Below are 20,825 nucleotides of genomic sequence, written 5' to 3'. Positions count from 1 at the left end.
AATACAATTGTAGCTGGAGGAAATACAGGAAGTGTGTTGCCTTCCCCAATTATTTAAAGGACAAGGCTCCTGTAACTGAAAACCTGGAAGCTTTTCAAACCAGAACAAACTTCTACAACAATTTTACACATCAGCAGCAGTGCAACAATTAACAGTTTTATTACTCCGCTGAGCTTCTGGAAGAAATGTGTCATCTCCATAATGGCAATTTGCTTCTCACTCTTTGTATTGATGGGTTATATATTACAGTAGTTCTGAACAATATAACTTTCTGTTCCTGTAAATATAAGTGATATGTCTGAGAAATAATTGATAAGGATGTTCTGTATATTGGATAAGACAGCTAAGTGTTCGGCACAAAAGTAACACTGTGTCAGGATTCATGGTACTGCAAGCTGCACCTGAAGAAGACCAGGCTGTGAAAACTGTAACCGCTTCAAGTAACTCCACAATCCTGACTGCAGTACTGTTTGTTCTCACTTTACTTCCTCTCCGAACCACCATTTCCCCCCTCCTCCCAAAGCCCCAGTACACTTGACAGTTACAAGTGCATGCGTCAGAGAACAGCATTTTGATGGTGAAGGACAGTACCGGATTCTGAACTGCAGTATTCATCAGATGGAGCCTCATTTCTGCTGCTCTAGTATTTTAACTTTCCTCTTCTGAACTGCCCTGGGCAAATTTTGAAAGGCAGTAACACCACTTCCAGTTGCTCAGTCACAGTAATGTTTTTCTGACTATCCTTGAGAAAATGGAACTGAGTTAACATTCTGCTTTTTTGCACAACAGCTGGGTCCAGAGGAGTGGAACAAATGAAGCCTGGATTCCTGTCCACTTGTCTCTTAGTTGCTATCCATCTCAATCAGCTGTCTCCCTCCTCAATGTTCCTTATATCCTCCCGACTGCCAGAGACACACTGTGCTGTACTTAGGTCAGAGCCATGTTCCTGGCTAGTCAGAATACATGAAAACTGGCCGTGTTGCTCATGCCTAATAGAAGGGGTCTTGGCTGATTCTGCCCTACCATTTTCTTTGAGGGGACACAAATTTAAGGCTCTTCTTCCTAAACCACAAGTGCTAGAGACACAGTATGCTGTGCTGGGGTCTGTGCCCTCTCCTGATCAGCCAGAATAGGTGTGACAACTGGTGGAGTTGGTCCCCTCTGGTAAAGTGAGTCTTGGCTGAGTTTCCCCTGCCTTTTCCTCAGTGTGGACCAAAATTTGAATCTCTCCTCCCCAAACCGTCTGTCAGTTCATGCAGAGTTTGTGGGAAGTTGATATCTATTCCAATTTGCTTGAAATGGTTAGGAGGAATGGTTTGGCAAACAGGTGAACAGGCAAGATTATTGACATTTTTTCCCCTGGGAAACCAGACTAACATTTTCTAATAGGGGCAAAGGCAACTTCTAATTCAACTTCTGTAAGGAAGGGTAAATGGTGACCCAGGAGGAGCAGTAAGTCAGGGTGGAAATGAACAGTAGCACTAGAAAGTTTTCAATGAAAGTGGAAGGAATAGTCTGATGACTGAAGGGCATGACCTGTATTCGCAACCCTTCATGAAATTTCCAGCAGTATTGTGGGCAAAGCACTTGCCCTCTGCCTGTAGATGGGTCTGCATTTATGCAATTGGATTGATACTTTAATATACTAACACATTTGTTTTCTAAATATTTATGCAGCCCTTTGCATGGAAAAAAAAAAGACAGAAATAGCAGTACAAACAAGGGTCACATCTTCCCGTTCTCATCTTTCTATCATCCAACACTGCAGCCGCAGGAGCTGTCGAGCTGCCAAGGGCTACCCGCACGGCCAAAATAGCCAAAGTAGGTGAAAGGTTGTGGAACAGCACATAAACAGGCTGGCGTGCCCAGCCCTGCCTCCAGTTCAGTGAGGGAAAGGTCCTGCAGCTGCTCCAGCACTTGCGCAATCTCCCCCGCCCGCTCACAGGCTGCAAAAGTCAAGAGTACAGTAGCTGGATCGTTTTACTGCCGGAGCGGTGGCCAGTAGCCAGCTTGGAGCTGTAAACACCGGGATGTGCATGGCAACCCAGCAGCACTGACCAGCAGACACCCTTTTTCCTCATTCCCTGTCTTGGTTATCCATGGCTGAGACTGTGTGTTAACTGCTTTAAAATTGGGGAAAAGGACAATGGATCGCTGGTTTCAAAATTGCTTTTCAAAAAACAGCAAGAGGCTTGCATGAGGTTAGCTGTGGGTGTTTCAAACTGGGAGTGTAGACATAGCAGCGAGGGAGAAAACTGTTTTGGAGTATGGCTGTACCCTTCAGCAAAGAAGCTTGGACTCAAATGATGATAAAGTATCACTCAAAAATGTTTATCTTGTATTATTGGTTTTATTATTATTTTTTATGGTTTAATTTTTATTTTTTATTTTATTATTTTATTATTGTTTATTTTATTATTAGTGATGCATATTGAATTCAGGAGGCCGCTTACTATGTAGGAAAATAGTAATCTTTGGCCAAGTACACCATTGCAAAGGATGTAGAGGTGAACTCTCAGCATGAGCTGGCACTGATCTGAAGCACACAGCTAGACAAAAAAAAGTCCTTCTCCAGCCTCAGCTGGCTACTGTAGCAGTTCTTGAGGAAGAGCATGTGGCATCTTCTATGAAAGCTGCTAACGCAGAGGGGAAAAAAAAGAGGAAAGGTATCATCAAGGCAGCTGCCACTCATGGCCGTGGCTGCCTTTGCTGTGAGCAGCCCTGCCCTGGAGAAGAGCATCTGGGAAAAGGCAGACAGCTTGGGAGAAGTCAGAAAAAAGTGAATGTTACTAAAAGAATACAACTTCTAAAGCCTAAATGTATTTCAGAAGAACTGGACAACAGATATTCTGTAGGAATATGGGAAGGGAGTTAGTGGAATTAGATGGATCAGTTGAAAAGTTTTAGATTAGACATCTTAAGAAACACCTTACCCTGAGAAGAAAGAGCTGTAGCTTCACCTGTAACTGTTATACAAGTCATGGGCTTTGAACTGGTACACGTACTGCTTTTCTTTTTCAATGTGGACCACTCTGGGTGAAGATGAGATGTTTTTGCTAATATCAGAATATTTGGCTTTTATATCAGCTGCACTTGATACTGTTGAGTATAGCAGGACGCTTGATAAGGTGGATGTCGTGCCCTGAGTTTCTGCTCAGAGCAATAGCCTTAACATGTTACTCCAGGTTATTTTGTCAGAGGCTGATCTTAGAAAGCATTCTGTTGCCCCGGTTTTTCTCTGACAGCATTTCTTTCTTCAGATCTGGAAGCATTTATTTTCTTCTAGTGCCTGATATCATAGGAACTTGAATGAGAAACTTAGCCTAGGAAATACTAAGCCGAGACAAGAGGCATCGTCTAGAAGAGGACTCACTGTAGTGTTAATCTGGCCACCCTTTCAAAAGAGATGCAGACTTCCTGGTATCACTGGAAAGCCACTTCCCCCGCTGTTTGGGATTGCCCAAGGGAAGTTTGTTTCCTGTTTGCAACGTTGTGACTGTTACTACTGAACTGTGAACTCACAGAGAAGTTGATCTGGTAAAGGCTGAGTTTCCATAAGGTACTCCACAGAAGATACTGACACAGTAAGCCTATGGGAGTTTTCTACTGTGATGAAATGTGTAACCACATGGTAAGCTGTAACAGCTGCAGTTAAATGTGAAAATGAAGCTTGTGTATTAAAATAGTCCTGATAAAGATCCAGTACGATAAAAGATGTTGCACTGCACAATTAATTGTTTGACATGGGGTCTGAACAAGAACAACATCTTTAGTCATATGACTAACAGGTAGCAGCTAATTATGGGTAAATCATCAATGCAACATTGCTACAACAATAAGGACAGCCTAAACAAAGGAAGTTCTCCCTTAATGTGGAACTGTTTTAATCTCGTGGTATGCTAGACTCTAGCAAAATACAGAGTTTCACTATGCAGTATTAGCATGTTTTCTTTTTACTGTAATTCTTCTAATATTCTTTATATTACTCTGCCCACATTGGCATTTTGAAATTAATTTTTCAATGTAGTGCTCATTTAATAGTCACTGAAGAATAAAATCATCAGAGCTATAGTAGCACTTGTTTTCTAAAATGTCAGTCTACCTAAAGTGACATAGAAACTCACACTAGTTTAATATTTCTTTATTTCACTTGTTGAAATTACACCAGTATTCTAAATGGACTGTGGTGGTTATATTTATATGCAGGCATTCATGAACATCTATTTTATTTAATTTCTACATGGGAAAAGACCCTTAAACATTCAAAAATACTGAATGAAGAAAGAAGTGTTTTAACTCATGGTTTTACCTATGTTTAAAATATTCAAAATGTGTGCTAGTACAAATCTTGATTCCCTACTCTCTGGGGCATAATAGCTGGGTACAAATAATCAGCAACATGTTTGCAGGCATTGGTTTCACAAAGCTACCTTTCAAAAAAAGTATTTTAACATACTAACAGTGGGATACAGTCTGTGAAACAGAGATTAAAAATGTCTTTGTTGTGAGACCAATTGAATTATAAATTTAGATGGGAAAAGTTACGTTATCAACAAGATAGATTTTCACTGCACAAAAATAGATTCAATGAAATATGTAAAAGATCTCCATTTATACCTGATAGGAAACGTAATTTCCTCTTACACACCCACACAGCTACTGTTGAAGTGTGAATTGCCAGGTCTTCCATTTCATGGCTAGTCATTATTAGTACATATTTAAGTAGGGTTGAAATATAACAAAACAAATGTAAGCTTACTGTCTGGTTCCTTCAGTACTGGAGAAATGTTACAGAATTTTAGTATTCAGATCAAGCAGTAAATCTGCTATAAACCACCAGAAGATACTCCAGCCAAGAAAAAACTTGGTAGCTACCACAAGAGACTTTGCTGGCTTTCAGCAAGTGCTGAGAGGGAGGGCAGTACTTTCCCAGTGGTAGCTGCTAGAGCACCAGTTTTCCTTCTGCTTTCCATTCCAGATGTGCTATATGGAAGCCTGAAAATCTGTTCCTTAATTTGCAGCTCCCAATATGCTGAAGCCTGTGAAACAGTGATAAGGAAGTTATCAAAGAAGAAACCTGGAATTCAGAAATGCATATGTAGTTCCAACAAGAACAGGATAATAATGTAAGATACTTAAGCTGATATTGCACGGGTGTTGCCATGCTGAAGTGAACAAGTATATCTGTATTTATTTTATGGGTATTTTGGGCTGTCTTACAGCATGCACATCAAGTGATGTAATGCTAATCTCCTCTCATATATGGAAACACAGAGTCTTTAAATTGTAAGCATTTAAGTTAAAGAGTCAAATCAAATCAATGCCAAGAATCCTAGCTGGGATGTAATTTTTACTGAAAATGACCTCTTAGACCTTGGGAAAAGCCGAAGATTTTGTAGAAGTGAACTAATAAAGACATTTCTATCACATTTCCCATTAAAAAATCTTAGTCAAACCTTCATTGTACTTTTGACTCTTCTTGTGAAATACAGTAAATGGATATAGTATCTGCCCTTTCCATGAGAAAGACTCAAAGGAGTGGTGGACTGTATTTTGAGAAGCAGTCTGTAGTTTTGTGTGAGCGGTTCTGGCTGCTTAATAAAGGCCATGAGATCCTGCAGCTCTGAGGGACTTCTGTTGGAGTTGTGAACTCATATCACTTTGAAAAATTAGGTGCTAGGTCTGACCAACATCCTGAATTTAACTGTACTGATGAAAATGTAGGATAAATTTCCACCCCAAGTCACTCAAAGAGACCAATTACAGCATTTTGACTTCCAGAATTTTCTTTCAAATAAAAAGGGTGTGTGCCCCCTGTTTAACCATTCCTGCAGAAATGTATCTAAAATTGTACTTTTGAAACATCCAGATAATTCTAGCCCTTTACAGTCAGTTCGTGTTTCAAATCTTGTGCCAAATGCTTGAATGCCTTGGAGTAGAGAAGACCCTGAAGGAACACATAAAATTATATAGGAAAGGCACCAATTCACTCTTGCTGAGCAGTAATTTGGTTTGGTTTAGTAACCTGTGAAGTGGTTGACTAAAATGATGAACTTTAAGGAAACTGTAAAGAGTGTGATTATTGATATCTGCTGTAGGTGACCTTTACGTGCTGAAAAGATCACGAGGTAGTCAAGACAAACAAATTACAACCTCCTTTTCTTCTTCTCTCTAATGGTCTGAAATTGAAAAATTGGATCTATTGAACCCCAGTTAAAGTTACAACAGCCAAATAAAACAAGGCTACAACTTGCAGTTCTCCAAGTGTGTTATTTATATACCTTGGAGACTAAATGCTCCTGCTGGAGGGAGTCATGACTCACCACCTCCACCTGAACACAAATCACTTCAGGTTATTTCCATCCATTCACTACATCTTCCATTAGCTTTCCCCTCTATAGCAAAGAAACACATTCCAACTTTTCAAGCACAGGTGCAGATCATCCAAACTTCTGCTCCTGATTCTTTTTCCAGTGCTGTGATAAGGACTGTGTGCCTTGCTATCTTCCCTACTTCTGAGTATCTTTCTGGCTGCTCTGCTTGCTGTTTGTGTTAATGTAACCTAAACTCCTGTCAGTGTTATCAAATTTATAGTGGATTTGATCAGCTTGCAGGATATGGTTAATGCTTTAGCATCATAGTTCCTGGCAGTACATCAGTATATAGCAGGTTACATTTCAAATGCATTAGCTATACAGGCAACCTTATAACTCTCCTTAGGAGCATCTCTCACAGTTGTACAGTGTCAGCGTGCACAGCATTCTGAGGGTGGCATTTTAAGTGTCACTCATCATCTTGATAAGAGACCAAAAATGCAGCAGAATGCCATTGGGTATGTCCCATGACACAGACGTTGCCTGACTGTGCTAGATGCTGGGAAATGCTGAAGGGAGCCCAGGTCAGAGCAAGAAAAGCATTGCTTTCCTTGGTGTAAATAGCCTCTAACAATTGCCCCATAATCACACCAGTTAATTCTTTTTTCCACAACTCCCCTTGGAAAGGGACCCTGTATGGTTCTGTGCTGTCCTAGTCCTAGAATTTTGATAAACATGTTTTTTAGGAGTACACTGAGCAACATGACCAGTGTTTGAAATATGTGATTCCCTTATTCTTCCAATTTTTTTCATTAGGAAAGTTATTAATTTTAAAAGTTTTATTTAATTAATTTTATGTCTGATACACTGTTTACAGCATGGTCAAAATGAAGTCTTTCCAAGTTCTAGTACAAGTGTATGAACTGTCTGATCCCAACTACTGCATGTATTTGCTACATAGCCTTGATTTTGCCTAAGAGAAAGGTTTTATGCTTGCAAGACAGATTTATTCCATGTTATGACTGGGAAACTGAGCTGTTAGCAGCAGTGTTAACCCAGACTTTCAGATGCTTTTTCAAGTATTTGGAGATCTGTCAGCTGTGTGTCTGAAAATAAGTTAAGGAGAGGTTGTTTACAGGAAAGGACAGGCTTGGTGTGCTCACTAACTACTGCATTGCTGAAAAGCTTGCTGTAATGTTCTGTTCTTGTCAGAGTTCAGATAACAACTGATGAGCTCACACATGAGAAAGTGTACGATTTTCAGCAGGATGGTATGAAATCTTCTTGCCAGCTGCAAATAGTATTAAGTATTATGCATAGATATTTCGATGTGAGATATTAGAGGGGATCACTGGGACATCCTTGAAATGATGTGTTAACTTCTCAGCAAGAGGGAAGTTGTATATGTGTTATTTCCAGTTATTGGATAGTGTGTGAATGACTGTGAATGAAGTCCTAATCTGATGTCCACTGCATTCAGTTAAACGTTTCCAGTCATTTCAGCTGTAGTCTTCAGTGGGAACTGGATCAAACCTCTGTAAGACAGGAGAGGGCAAAATGCCAGCTGAAAGGAAAAAAATCAGCTTTATGCTTCATATTTTACAATTTTAAATAATTTTTAAATCTTCTAGAAAAGTGTTTTGGAGTCTGATTTTCCTCTTGCTCAGCTTTCCACATTACATGTAGAGTAATTCGATGAGTTGAAAATAATTTTCTTATCACTGTCTAAATTGAGGAAGACAGTAACCTAGGCCACCTTTACAGCAAAGAAAAATAAACCAGACATTCATATTCTTGTTTTGAAGTCCTTTTCTGTGTGTGCTTTGTTCTTTCTGGCTAAAATAAGCAATACCTTGGTTTTAAAAATGCTGTGATGATGTCATGCCTGTCATTGGTCATGGACTGTCAGAGGAAAGAGGCATAGGATTTCTGAATTGGGAGAGATCAGCAGGGAGATCTGGCGCCAGGAGCCAGGGGGCAGGAGAGGAGGAAGAACTGGTGATTCCCCACTGTAAGCACCAACATCTGAGTGCACTCTTGAGATCAGGAGGGAAGCGGGGGACACCGAACCCTGGAACTGCTGAATGACACAGCAGTGTTACCTGTTCCTTCCCCGGATGTCCTGTACTAAGTAGTAAGAAAATACTAGAAAGGTAGGATGGAGCTCTGCATGGAAATCTATAACACATTGAATGTTGGTTTATGCAGGATCTCAGTGAAATGAGCCTCCTTCTTATTTTCAGTCAGCTGTTGGGGCCATAGCCAGCATGTCTTGTTAGATAGCTCTTGTGAACCTCCCAGACTAGACATGCATGACATATTAGATAACTTCACTAAGCCATCTCAGACATGTCCATACAGTACAGACTACTTCCAGGATATCCCATATGGTGGTCCTGTCAAGGCCTTTTTAGGATTCATACCACTATGATATAAAGGTTTCTGATTAGTTGTTGCTATTATGCTTCAGTACCTCATAGCTAAGGGACTTTTTATCCCTTGGATGGTCTTGCTGGTTTTTTTAGTATTGGGGAGGGAGAGGAACTGGAAGAGAAAGTGGACTTAAAAACCATACTTAAAACAAGACTAGTCAGAAGATGAGACATGGATTTATTCCTAGCAAGGCACACAAGCCTTCTGCATTCTTCAAGTCAAAACATCTTTACTTTCGTTACTCCCTCAGACTTTGGATAGATGCTTTTGCTATCAGCATGAACAATATTTTTTTCCGTGACTCAGTGATGTATGGAAGTTTAGAAAACTCCCTACACATTTTACAGGTGTAACTGTTGCCTGCATTACTTCAGATTCTGAAATGGGGTACTCAGCAGGGAATCAGATGCAGGCCACCTCAATCCAGACAGTAAGACTTAATGAAACAGGGGCAAAAGTCCCTGGCCCTTCAAAGAATTGTGTAAATTATGTGTCCTATAGCAACACAGTCTCTAGCACTAAGCTAAACGAAATTCTCTGAAAGCTTTCCACAACCCACTCTGGTCTTTGGTATTGGCTCCTAAATCAAGACTGTGACCTTTGTGCCCTGTTAATCAGCATCTGGAGAGCAACACAAAGCTACCATTTGCTGCTGCCTGCAGACATCCAGTCTGAAGATCCAAGCCAGTGAAGGTGTCTCTCATTGTAGAATAGTATCCAAAATGATCAGAAGGTTCAGAAGCTGAAGGTTTTTCAGAAGAAAAAGGAGTCTGAGCAGTCGCAAAAATTTACTCTGGAAGATGGCTTGACTGCCTCTTTAAGATTAGAGGAGAGGACACAATAGCTCACCCCTGTCTTTGTGTTGACTTAGGAATGGTCGCTGGATATTATGAGAGTTGGTGTCTGCAAAGGCCAGTGCCCACACCTTGAGTTTTGCTTGAGGCTTGGCACCTTTGTGCACCTCTGCGTAGGGTAGGGAATAGGGCTAATTTGGGGAAGAGGAGAGGATGCCTGAATGGAAGACCTGGTGCCTTATCCTTTAGGGAAGTTGTTTTTCAGTCAACTACCCACAAATGCTTACTATTTGGCACAGGGGATGTCGAAGGATGGGAGAGCTCTGCTCTGCAGTGGAGAGAGAACAGCAGGCATGGCTGAAGCACGGGCTGGGCTTGGAAGGCACTGGAGGCATGTATTTGTATGAACCCCTGTGTCAGGGGCTCTGCAGGTTGGGATGGGGTTGGACTGAGTGTGCAAGGCTGGTGGGTCTTAGGTGGACACTAAATCCTCAGTCCCAGCTCTCACTGCCCATCGGCAGTGTTCAGCACTGTATTCAGAGCCAGTATCCCATGCTTTGTGTTGGGACAGATAGTGGTGTCAGAATTAGGGTAGAGTTACAGTTAGGGAAAGGAAGACTGAAAGGAAAACTTAAAGAACTGAGATACCGTCGTCTCCTGGGTGATGTGCATGGACACGGACAGGTCTAGTGTTGGCAGTGCACTCGGACAACATTTTCATTTAGTTGCTCATGTCATATATTTTCTTGTGGGCACTAGTCACTTTGCTATTTTTACTTTAATGATTATTTCGGAAATATGTTTAGGGAATAAAAGACATCCAGAGTGATTTTCTACTGCCTATATAAGTTAGAGTTCAGATGAGGGTTGGTATTCATACAGGACAGTGGTTTATGATTGATTTCAGTGAAAACTTCAGTCACAAAGTATGTTGAAGGCAGTGGTTTGGATTTGGAATGGGATTATGAATGGCAGCCATTATGGAAGCCAAAGGGCTTCTCTCTCTAATTCCTACCTTCGTAAAATTACCAGTGAGGTGGCATCTTCTTTATGATGGCTTGAGTATGAAGCAACATGGAACACTTTGGTTCCATTTCTCCAACTCCTTTGAATTCAGAAACTGTCAAAAGTTTTTAATATATTGAGACTTTTGAGGGTGACATTGCTAAAAAAATATTTGAAACTGATTTTTGCCATAGGCCTGTATCAAACTGACTGTATTAATGGTATTTTATAGTCCTGAAAAATCAGTCCATGGAGTGGGCTGTTTTGGCAAGGCTCTGATGATATTAAAGAGTCTTCTGGGAGGGTAACCTTCTGTGAAAGAACTCTGATCCAATAGCCCTGGAAGTCATGCCAAATGGTGGAGGCTGGCAAGATAATTGCAAAGTACATCATTTGCACACTTGAAGTCATTGCATCTTCCTCCAAAACACACTTCTCTCTCCATGTCTGTGGTCTGTTATTACAACTTTCCAGAACCAGCAGCACATGATCTGAATTTAATTGATGAAGTGCAGCAAGTTCTGTTCTGAGGAGCATCTCATAATGCTTCCAGGCCCAACATTAGCACTGATACCTGTTGTGTGGTCCCACAGTGTTGCCTAGCTTTTTGAGTCAAGTCTTTCATTGAATCACAATTTGCATTTCCAAGGTGGAAGGGAGGGAGAGAACTTCCATGTCAAGGACTGACTGACATAAAAGCCATTTTACCACTCATGTTGCTGAGAGGATTAAATATAGTTTGTTTCCTAATGTTAAAGGACAAAGTAAAGAACTTTGGTTCTTAGCAGTGAATTAGTCAGCTCCATCATCTCTTCCAGAGCTTGCTACTACAATATATCTGTTGGAGATGTTGTCTGCTTATTCTATTTACTTTCACTGATTGCTTGAGTGCATACTGCCCATCTTTTTCTTTTCATAATGATCATCCGGTTCATTATTACAGAGACACTTGTATAAATATTATTACAAAGAAGCTTCTAACCACTTTGAAAGTGGTGGAATTGTCTTAGAAAATAACACATCTATGAAACAAGTTCTCTATTAAACCCATACTGACAATATATGAACTGCACATTAACTTGTGCCTTAGTTTCTGGTAGCAAACAGGGTGATGAAAGGAGTCTACCTGTGGGCTCCATTTCCATTTAAATTTTGCAGACATAGAAGGAAGAATGCCTGAGGGGAAAAAAAAAAAAAAAAAAAAAAAAAGGAAGTGATGGCAAAGAGGAAATAACTGAGTGGAAGGAAGAAGTGGAATTAGATTCCTTAATGTGTTCTTCCTTACGTATTTTTTTTTAACTTCCATTATACTTCTACCTTATTCCATCTTTTTCTTTTCTTTGTTGTCCTTCACTATCAATGACCTCAATGTTCTCTTGGTACAATCATTTTTGTAAAGTGAAAAATTCAGATCCAGTGACCAAGGTCTTTTTGAATACTATGAATCCTAAATTCAGAACTTTCTAGAACTTTGAAAACATTTCATTTGTTCTGATTTTGTTTCTATTGCTAGAAAAGATGCAGCTTTAAAAAAAAAAGGTGAAAGAGTGAATTTTACTTTTGTTCATATCCCTCTCTACTTACAAAAATATCTCTAGAACATCAGGGAAACTTACTTTAAAATGCTTTTTTATAAAGTTTGTTTCACTTCATTCCACAACGAATACTTGATTTTCTCATGGTGAAGAATATTTACAGTCTCCCCTGTCTGTAGCTTTAGAACAGAAAGTATCTATGTGACATGTTGCCTGTATAGATGCCACTGGGGGTGAGCGGTAACGTAATCTCTAGGGTGAAACAGTGCTGCCACTTACATTCATTCACTCTCCAGAAATTCCAGACCTTTTCTGAACTTTGACTTGCAGGGAAAATTTGCTGTCACCAGTCAGCAAAATGGAAAAAAGAAGTTCTGCTTTGGAAGCAAAAGAAAAGTCTCTGTATGCAACCTGTCTGTCTGTCTAGTAACACAAAGAGAGGGCTAATTTACCAGCCTCATGTTTCCAAGAAGCACTAGTATTTCATATCATGACTACCAGCTTGCATGATCATGACTTCACAGAAAGGTACACATTCCACTCTGAAAATGTTTTAGTCCTTTTTTTCAAACATTGTCTATTTTATTGAGTACTTAGTAATGTTTCACTATACTTCACCTCTACGAAAACCCAAGACCAGTCAACTCCAAACCATCAAGCCCAGTAAATCAGCCCAAAAAACCTCTGCGTTGCTTGTGGGTGGTTTTTCTGGTGTTTCATATTCTTTTGATGGACAGGGAAGCAAACTCTAACCTTCTGATCTAGGAATGTTTGTGATTAAATGTTGTTGTGGAGGGAAAGGAAGATAACTAGCTAGAAGTGACTTATCTTCATAAATGATGTCAGAGTTGAACTACCTGGGCAAAGATTACATTTCTGATAATTTTTACAAAACAAAATTGTATACTCCATGATATGAATCATCATGTAGCATAACAGGCAGAACCTAGAAGAATAACATCAAAACCAAATCTATACAGTTTGAGCTACTATGGGTTGTGAGCAAGCTTTGATGTAACAGTAGGGTTTCTCCAGTTCAGGTTCTGTTCTGCTAATAGGTAAAGATGTACCATTGCCCATTCTGGGAACAATAAGATTTTTGAGGATATCAATTTTCCATGAATATAAACTCACATAACTTCTTTTGCTTGACAATATTGGTGAGAACTGACCCTAGTTCTGCAAGGACCTTCAGTGCAATTCTGCACTAAAGATATAATGTGGGTAGGACAATGAACAAGGTAGTATATTACTGTAATCTAATTTCCAAGCAAATAGGCTGTGAGCATTTGAACTAAGTCTAGAATTGATTAGAGCCTGAATTACATCTGCTGCATGACATAAAAACAAAGCTACTAGCTTACGTAAATGGAATTTATTTGGTTTAAGCAAGGCATGAAAGAGGTGTAAACGTAGCTCAGACAAATCTGTTTCTGTCAGAAGCATGGCAGTTATACGTGTCAGTTCTTTAGAAATAGCCTATTTATGAAAACTAGGCAGCAATACAATGGCATGGCATTCCTTTTTTATTCTGGGTGACAGTATTTAAATATCAACTTGCAACTGAACTCAATAAAATTATAAATATTATTTGTTAGTCCATGGACCTCTCCCCCTCCTTAGGTCTGAATTCCTTGAAGATGCTTTGTTTTTCTCATTTCCAAAGTGTCAGTGTTTTCAGAACGTGTAAATCTTTCCCCGCCTTGGAAAGACGTCGTTCCTGATTCATCTGCGTTCGTCTGAGAGCTTGGTATGCCTACATGTGACCAAGTATCCACATGCAGCCTGATTTGTGTTTTGGCTCTGAGCAGAGATGGTAAGGGAAAACATGATATAACTGTACAGAAATAGATTAGTTATTTAGGATTCAAAACAAGTCATCAGATCTAATCTAGACCTTTGGTCAAGCTATACCTGTTTCCTCTTTTAACACGTACAAATTCTGTAATATCTTGGGGGACAATACTGCAGAGCTGAAAATGAAAACTTCCATAAGAAGTCAAGATTATTCTTCTGAAATACATTCAAGTTTTCCATCTAGAATTTTCAAAGCTGTGCCAGTTTACACTAACTGGAAGTCTGTGCCTTTGTTTAGATCAATACCAGCTATGAAATTAGTGGGGCATAGTTTTGCCACTAAAACTCCGTGTATGCTCCTTGTGCAAAAATGGAAGGAGCTGACAAATACCTGTTATGTGCCCAAGTTTCAGGGAGTGCAGCTCAAAACATCAAAACATGGATGACTAATCCTTCTTTCAGAAAGTTGTCTTCCACACTTAACACTGAGCACCCAGACAGCACTGTATCCCCAGTCTTTGGCATAGTGAAAATATCTGCTAGGGAAGCTGCTGCAGAACATAAAGGCTTGTTCTTCCTGGCTCAGAAAAAGTAAGTTTCTGCTAAGTGCTATTAATGGAGTTTTCTCTTGAAATGTGGAAAATCTCAGTATACAGTGTGCACGCATTATTTCTGTAACTGTTAGAAGAAATGTATGTTGTAGCCATTCTGGGTAAATAATCAGAGACAAAACCTGGAACTGAGCAAACTCCCTAAGTTATTTGTATTCTAATAAATGAAGAAGAAGTGAAGTTTTGTAAAAACAGTGTTATTTTGTCTAGACATGAAAAGGTTTTGAAATTAACAGTACACATTATTACAATGGATGAACTGTGGCTATGTTCTTCAAGACATCCCACTCCAGCAATTTCTGTGGCAGTGCAGGATGTCATGACAGTTAACCCAGCCTAGGTTAGATATGCCTGTGTGGAACTGTCTGCCTGCTGGCATCCTGAAATGTTTTTTTCTTGTAACGCTGATTCTTTATTTTGCCTGGTTGCTTTCAGTCATACTTAAGACTCCTGTTTAGTTTTCATTTATATTTGTTTTCAATGTTTGTAGTTGGTCATTTGAGTGTTTTTTAGTGTACACTACAGAATCACTTTTTTAAAGTTTCTTTGAAACATAATTGCAGATTTCTGAGCAGAAATAACAAAATTTCAAGAAAAATCTTCAGGCTGCTTTAACAGTCCCTTTTTTTTGTTTTTTACATTCCTGCACTGCATCACCAGCTAAAACCAAACCTATCATAGCATTATTATATATGACCAACAGTCATCCGTACAGGGTGTGGAAAGTCTGGGATTACTTTGGAGGTGACTATATTGCAAATTCTAGAATCTTTCTTTTTCCTGATAATTTTTCCACTGTTTTCCTTATTAGTTGCAGGCCAGCTCATGCTTCTGATGGTGGCAGTGATGACTTAAAATGAAACAGGACTCTTAGCTACAGCACACATAATATTAAAAATATATTAGAAAGGGTCTAGACCCCATGCACAAAGAGGTGATCCTCAGGTGACTTGGCAAAAGGTAATTCTGTGGATCTTGCACAAAGGACTGCCAAACCCACAGAAGTCAGCTGATGTCAACAGAATAAAATACATTTAATAATAGGTTCGATACACTGCACAATATATAACAAATTTAGGTTGTAATAGCTGCAAAATAATAATGATAACAACACAGTAGGACATAAGCAAGCCAGGAGGTTCCTGGAGTGCATTGGTGATAAATCCCTCTTCCAGGTGATAGAGGAGCCAAGGAGGAGAGGTGCTCTGCTGGACCTCGTACTCACCAACAAGGAGGGGCGTGTTTGGGATGTGAAGATCAAAGGAAGCCTTTGCTGCAGTGACCATGAGATGGTAGAGTTCAGGGTCCCGAGGGCAGGGAGGCTGGTGAAAAGCAAGCTCACAATCCTGTGCTTCAGGAGAGCAGACTTTGGCCTCTTCAAAGATCTGCTTGTGAGATAAGGCCCTGGAAGAAAGGTGGTAGTGGTGGTGGTGGTAAGCTAAGAAAGCTGGTTAAGATTCAATGATTACCTCCTATAAGCTCAGGAGAGTTCCATCCCAATGAATAGGAAGTCAGGCAAAAGTGCCAGTAGGGCCATGTAGATAAACAAGGAGCTCCTGGCCAAACGCAGACACAGAAAGGAAGTGTGCAGAAGGTGGAAGCAAGGATGGGTAACCTGGGAGGAATACAGAAACACTGTCCAAGCATATAGGGATGAAGCTGGGAAAGCTAACACCCAAATGGAATTGCATCTGGCCAGGGATGCCAAAGGCAACAAGAAGGGCTTGCATAAGTACCTAGGTGACAAAAGGAGGACAAGGGAAAATGTGGGCCCATTGATCAATGATACAGGGGACCTGGTTACACAGGACATGGAAAAGGCTGAAGTACTGAATGTCTTCTTTGCTTCCATCTTTACTAGCCAGACCAGCCTTGAGAAACCCCAGGTGCCAGAGACCAGGAGGAAGGCTAGAGCAAGGAGGATGTGCCTTTGGTGGAAGAGGATCAGGTCAGGGAATAGTTAAGCAAACTGAACATCCATAAGTCCATAGGCCCTGATGGGATGCACCTACAAGTGCTGAAGGAGCTGGCAGGTGTCATTGCGAGGCCACTCTCAACAATCTTTGATTGATCATGGTGACTGGGAGAAGTGACTGAAGACTAGAGGAAAGCAAATGCCATTCCTGTCTTCCAGAAAGACAAAAAGGAGGACCCAGGGATTTACAGGCCAGTCAGCCCCACTTTGACCCCTGGGAAAGTGATGGAGCAGCTCATCCTGGAAACCATTTCCAGGCACATGAACAAAAAAGTCACCAGGAGCAGTCAGCATTGGTTCACTAAGGGGAAGCCATGCCTGACCAAACTGATGAACTTCTATGATGAAATGACTGGCCTGGTGGTTGAGGGGAGAGCAGTAGATATTGTTTACCTGCACTTCAGTAAGGCCTTTGGTACTGTCTCCCATAAGATCCTTACAGACAAGCTGTTGATATATGAACTGGATAAGCAGACAGTGAGGTGGGCTGAAAACTGGCTGAATGGCTGGGCCCAGAGGGTGGTGACAAGCAGCATGAAGTCTTTCCGGGATTCTCTCCAGTATGTGCAGGTCTCTTTTCTACTGGGGAGCCTAGAACTGGACACAGTGCTCCAGGTGTGGCTTCACCAGTGCTGAGTAGAAGGGAATAATCACCTTCCTCGACCTGCTGGCAACACTCCTCCTAACACAGCCCAGGATACCATCAGGCTTCCTTGCTGCAAGGGCACACTGCTGGCTCATGTTCAACTTTGCATCCACCAGGACCCCAGATCCCCTTCTGCAGAGCTGCTTCCCAGCTGGGTGCCCGCCAGCCTACACTGACGCATGGAGTTGTTCCTCCCCACGCTCAGGACTTTGCACTCTCCCTTATTGAACTTCAGAAGGTTCCTGTCCACCGACTCCTGTCAAGGTCCCTCTGGATGGCAGCACTGCCCTCTGGTACATCAGCCACTGCTCCCAGCTCCCAGATTTGTCATCTGCAAACTTGCTAAGGTTACATTCTGCCCCATCATCCAGATCATTAATGAAGATGTTGAACAAGATTCGAGCAGCATTGACCCCTGAGGTACACTGCTAGTTCCTGGTGTCCAACTGGACTTTGTGCCCCAGATCACCACACTCTGGGCCCAGCTGTTCAGCCAGATGTCAGTGTACCTCGCTGGCTGCCCATCCAGGCCATACTTCATCAGGTTCTGTATGAGGAACTTATAAGTGACAGTGTTAAAGACTACTGACGTCCAAGTACACAATATCTGCTGCTCTCCCCTTGCCTTTATACTTTGCCTCTAATTTCTCTTCTAAACTCCCTCACTATGGTTGCAAGAGTGGCAGAGCTAGGTGCACCAGTATACAGAGTTTTCAAAAAAAGTGACCTTGTCAAAAAGAGGATCAATTCCACTACAGTTTTACAGCCTTTAACTGATAAATATAAGACAGTGGACAACATCACCACTAAATCCTTAAGAGGACGTGAATAGGAATGAAGTCCGCTAACCTGTTGCCCTGATGGAGTGAATTGTTGCCCTGCCACCTAGTGGCAATATGCCACTGTATAGCAGTAATTAAGTCTATTTATGTTATAAAGCTTTATTATAATTCTCACACTTTTATGAGGCATTTTATTTTTCTTTTCTATGTAGGAAACGCCTTTGTACTAATGGAAGATCAAGCGTCAATCAATGTTAATAGTCTTAATGAAAGTTCTTACATGAATTGAGAAGCCTGAATAAAAATAGGAGGATCAAGAATAGTTGAGTAATTGTATTTTACTAGCAGCGTATCAAACACATCAAAACATCAAGATTTGAACAAATTCAAAATACAGAGGTGAGCAAGGAAACAGAAGTAGCATTTTTGTAATACATCATTTAGGGCTGTTTTTCTTATCTCCTAAATCAGACATAAAACTTAGTGCTTAAACAAAAATGTGGGGGGGGACAGGACAGAGAGAAAAATGAATGGTGTCTGTTGTAATCACTCTGTTACACCATGTATATGCCCTACCCTGGAATATACCCCTGCCTTCTCATCCACCCCTCGTATCTTCCTGGAAAGTGTGATGGTTAATGATACAATGTGTAGTGAAACAATTTCTCCCATACGAATTAAAAGGACAGGTTCATGGACTAAAGAATTATTCATAATCATGAGTAATGATCCAATAAATCATCCAGTTGGATGATGGAGAGCAGGATCATCAACTGGATGAGATTCTGGCTTTTCAGGGGCTAGCGAGGAGCAACTTACTCTTCTGAAAGATCCCAGCAACTTCGTCTGGAGACTGAACATCCAAGCACATCCCATTGACTGATTGATCCTGACATATCTGAAGATCACGATTATGAAAATGTATAGAACACAGGACTGACACCAGTGGCATAAGCCTGATGATCCATTTATGGTTTCCAAATGCAGTCCTCCCTCTTGCTGTGTGAATGGCCATGCCAGACTGGTCCCACAGCTCAAGAGTCACTTAGTACATAATTCAGCTTATTTTGAAGGAAGGTGGTCATCTGAAATAAATGCTGAGGCACGGCAGGGGTATGTAATGCAATAGTTTCTCCTTCAACATGACACCTAGATGGTGATGCTGTATGCCTGTTTCATGTGAAGCTTTTCACGATGCATGTTATATGCACTCTGAGCAAGGGGGATTTATTTTTTTTGGCAGTGACTTCAGCGTAATCAGCATTGGCTCCTGTACACAGACATGGCCCCTGGGCTTGTCACTGCGGTGTTGCATGCTGACATGTCCCATGGAGCTCACTGAAACTTTTTCAACAGTCTCTTTCATGGCCTACCTGTATGTCAGAGGTTTTGGGACAAGGATCAGATACTTCCCAAATATGAAGGAAACCCATAAAAATCAAAAGATATACTATAACAGAATAAAACTATTACATCGTGCATTGAAATTAATTGAAATTAAGTTTCCTGTTTATACATAGAGAAACATTCTTCAGGTAAACAGGGGAAATACTATAATAAAGTCTTTTTAAAAAAGTAGAACATTAGCTGTCTTTCATTAGGATAGTAATAAAAAAAGGTACATATATAGGGTGAACCAGTGGAAAGCAGAGTATCTGGCCATGCCCCAGAAGATATATTTACTGGAGAGAGTTGTATGTATTTTGTCTAGACACATACACAGAACTATTTTTATTTTTATCATAGCCATGGTGAGAAACCCATACTGATGTGGGGATAGATTCATCTTCCTAGTGTGGAGTGTGACACATAGGTAATGGTTGCTCTTGCACAGTTTGGCGTTTTTGACAGATACTTCCTTTTCTATTAACTCTATATCTCCTCTCCTTTATAGTAATACCACAAGTAGTTTTTTTAAGGGGTGGGGGGAAAAGCAGCATGCCATTATAAATCCATCTACTCTAATTAGTGGTTACAAACACAAAACTCCTTCATCATAATAATGTAGTTATAGTGTAAAATCACTAGCACCTTTCTAGTTCTTCATATGATTTGTTTGGGGTTTTTTTCCTGTAACCCTAGAACAGGATTTCTTGAATCTGTAATAGATGGGGGGACAATTACAGCACCTTTGTAAACTTTTTACTACTAAGTTGTTTACAATAATTTCAAATAATTCCATGTTATCATCATTTTGCCTTGGTATAGTTGTATTAATAGGATATTAATAAAAGCTGCTGGTGGTGAGTAGGGCTTTAAAACTGTACTGCAAAGCCTGACAGTTGATTTCCAAACACTAACATCTGCTAAAAAATTACTACTCCTGGATGCTTTTGGAGAGGCATTAACAATATGTGCCAGACCTGCCAGCTGCACTGTTGGGAAGTCATGAGACCCAGAAAGCACACAGGGACTGCAGGCAGCTGACAGGCAATTATGTAAAAGAATGTATTATAGAAAACACTGCACAGCAGGTGCAACCCAAGGAAGAAGAGGCAACACTAGCCACTGACACAGAAATGGGAAGGGTTGCTGAGATATAAACGGGTGGCACATCATGGCTGCACTATGAAATACATGGTCCCAAGGCTGAAGTAAAACCTCTACCTTGCCGTTAGCTACGACTGTGCAGGAGCAGGCTGCGAGAACTGAAGTGGCTAAAAGTGAATCTCTCACAATGTGCATTTACATGATATTTCACAATGGATGGGTACAACTGATGTGCAGCTTATCTGACTAGAAGATGTCATCCACATTTAGGCTACAGCCATCTCCCAAAGCCAAGGCCTGCATTCAGTCATGCAGCAGGTATCTGGCTCTCCTGTTCGTTAACAGGGAAGCCTAGAGGCATCAAAGGCTGCAGGTGGAGCTGTGCAGTGCTCCAGCATCCTTGAGCTGTTTGCAAGGCGGCTGCAAGGCAGCTACTGAGAGAA

General features: G+C 40.8%; 1 long non-coding RNA gene across 2 annotated transcripts; it reads left to right on the top strand.

Annotated features, from left to right (window-relative positions):
• Positions 1-2,425: 2,425 nt before the first annotated feature.
• On the top strand, positions 2,426-20,084 carry LOC129784558 (uncharacterized). 2 transcript variants are annotated; one of them, XR_008747434.1, is made up of 3 exons: positions 2,426-5,126; positions 18,105-18,291; positions 18,690-20,084. It is a non-coding gene; the product is annotated as an uncharacterized LOC129784558 (long non-coding RNA). The 2 variants fall into 2 exon arrangements; XR_008747435.1 differs by having other exon boundaries at positions 18,105-20,084.
• Positions 20,085-20,825: the final 741 nt, after the last annotated feature.

Source organism: Falco peregrinus, chromosome 5 (genome assembly GCF_023634155.1).
Source record: "Falco peregrinus isolate bFalPer1 chromosome 5, bFalPer1.pri, whole genome shotgun sequence".
In the NCBI taxonomy this organism is placed as follows: Eukaryota; Metazoa; Chordata; class Aves; order Falconiformes; family Falconidae; genus Falco; species Falco peregrinus.
The sequence above is the reverse complement of the archived record's forward strand: the minus strand, read 5'-3'. Positions and strand labels throughout refer to the sequence as shown.